The sequence below is a fragment of the Octopus bimaculoides genome, chromosome 7 (assembly GCF_001194135.2).
Source record: "Octopus bimaculoides isolate UCB-OBI-ISO-001 chromosome 7, ASM119413v2, whole genome shotgun sequence".
In the NCBI taxonomy this organism is placed as follows: domain Eukaryota; kingdom Metazoa; phylum Mollusca; class Cephalopoda; order Octopoda; family Octopodidae; genus Octopus; species Octopus bimaculoides.
The window spans coordinates 30,670,713-30,672,870 of record NC_068987.1 but is presented as its reverse complement, the minus strand read 5'-3'; the positions used below and the strand labels follow the sequence as shown (position 1 = coordinate 30,672,870).

The 2,158-nt window shown below is 34.9% G+C and overlaps 1 protein-coding gene across 3 annotated transcripts in view; it reads left to right on the top strand.

The window, feature by feature from the left end:
* Positions 1 to 2,158, top strand: part of LOC106880808 (cGMP-dependent protein kinase 1) — a 173,746-nt gene that overhangs the window by 13,823 nt on the left and 157,765 nt on the right. Inside the window, exon 1 of one of the 3 annotated variants that reach the window (XM_052969495.1) lies at positions 1,585 to 1,603. The exons of the other annotated variants lie outside the window; for them this stretch is intronic. The gene's annotated coding sequence lies outside the window, so the exon portion shown is untranslated. Of the gene's footprint in view, positions 1 to 1,584; positions 1,604 to 2,158 lie in introns of those variants that run through there. 3 annotated transcript variants of the gene reach the window in all.

Sequence of the window (2,158 nt, the reverse complement as noted above, 5' to 3'; positions counted from 1 at the left end):
GAAAAAAGTATTTCCAAAATGGTTAGTATCATCCTGGTGGCGAGCTGGCAGAATCGTTAGCACGCCGGGCGAAATGCTTAGCGGTATTTCGTCTGCCACTACATTCTGAGTCTAAATTCTACCGAGGTCGACTTTGCCTCTCATCCTTTCGAGGTCGTTTAAATAAGTACCAGTTACGCACCGGAGTCAATGTAATCGGCTTAATCCCATTGTTTGTCCCCTCTACGTTTTTCCCCTTGTGGGCGATAAAGAAATATATATATATAAGACGTTGATATCATGTGCAAAATATACTATTTATTTATCATGTTAATGTCACTGCAATATTTAAAAAAATTTTAATACGTAAGATATATTTCATGATATTAATATAATTGAGCAATATAGAGCCATATGTAATTTATAAAACATGAATATATTCATGATATTAATATAACAGTATGATATTATATAAGCCATTTGTAATTTTTTTTTTTTCATATCAAAAGTATTATATGATAGAAAAGCCTTGCATAATATTTATAATATATCGTAATACTTCGATTAATGATCTGCTTTAACGTTAAGTATTTTTTAATCATAAAAATATATATTTAAACTGCAACGAATAAATGCTCTATGATTGCTTTAAAAGTCGAATACCCTCAATATTCGTTTATAATGTGCGCATGAGTATTTGTCGGTTCATCTGTTGTTCAGATATCATACAGACGCCGTACGTTTTGTACTATGCTCACAGTCTCTCTCCAACTCGTTTGTCTTAATTTTTTTAATTAATTAATTTACCTTTCCTGTACACCAAAACAGAAATTCAGTAGTGTGGTGAATGTGGTTGATTATGTAAAGAAATTAAAACAATGATTTTAGAAACAAAACGTAATCTTTTATTTGTTTCAATCAATAGACTACGGCCATGCTGGGGTACCGCTTTGAAGAATTTTTAGTTGAATGAATCGAGCCAATACTTTTCTTTTTAAAGTCTGGTACTTATTCTAGCGGTCTTTAAGCGGAACCGCTAAGGGTACGCAAACAAACCAACATCGGTTGTCAAGTGGGGGAGGGGCAAACACACACACACACACATATACATATCCACATACAAACATACATACAGATATACATGCATATATATATATGACGGGCTTCTTTCAGTTTCCGCCTACCAAATACACTCACAAGGCTTCGGTCGGCCCTCGAATATAGTAGAAGACACTTGCTCAAGGTGCCACGCAATGGGACTGAACTCGGAACCATTTGCTTAGGAAGCAAACTTCTTAACACTAAAAACTTGTAATAATAATAAGTAAACTGGAAAAATCGTTAGAGATTCAACTTCGACATTTTCTTTTTGGTGGGGGATAGTGGTGGCGAGAGGTCAGCCAACAGTATATTCGGTTTTAACGATTAAAGAAAGATATTTGAATGAAATTAAAAGTGCGCATCGTTTGTAGTCTACGAGTGTGTGTAATACAGAAATGGTTAGCCTTAGTTTGTGCATTTATCAACATATGTACCTGTTAGGAAATTGTTATTTGTGATAAATCCTTATCTATTCTTTAGACGCTTAAAGATAAACGAAGGTAACGAGGAAGACACATACCCTGTGAGTATAGTTTAAATAATGTCTGGTTTTATAGCTATAAAGAATGAGCTGGCTGGCTTAAAGTAAAAGTGCAAGAAGCTGTGAGTGCAGGTATTGAAGCAGTTAATTTGTTTCTAAAATAATTAAAAGAAATTATTTAAGATTATGGCTACACATAAGACATAAGATTCGTCTCACAAATGGAGGTGAAACTTGTCTATTTTCGAAGCTCATGCCAGCAAGAAGCCACATGGCAAAATAAAATTAAAAAATCATCGATGCCAAGGTCTAAAGTTGTTAAAAGTCGGATAACGTTGTAGTAATGTAGCTGGAGACCGTGAGTTAGGGCCCATGCTTGTGAATCGGGTCGAGATTGCAAGGGATCCTAAAGCCCTCCACGCATAAATTACGCTTCCCTTTATGTATGGAAGGCCAAGCAAGAAAGAAAGAAAGAAAGAAAGAAAGAAAGAAAGAAAGAAAGAAAGAAAGAAAGAAAGAAAGAAAGAAAGAAAGAAAGAAAGAAAAAAGGAAGGAAGGAAGGAAGGAAGGAAGGAAGGAAGGAAGGAAGGAAGAAAG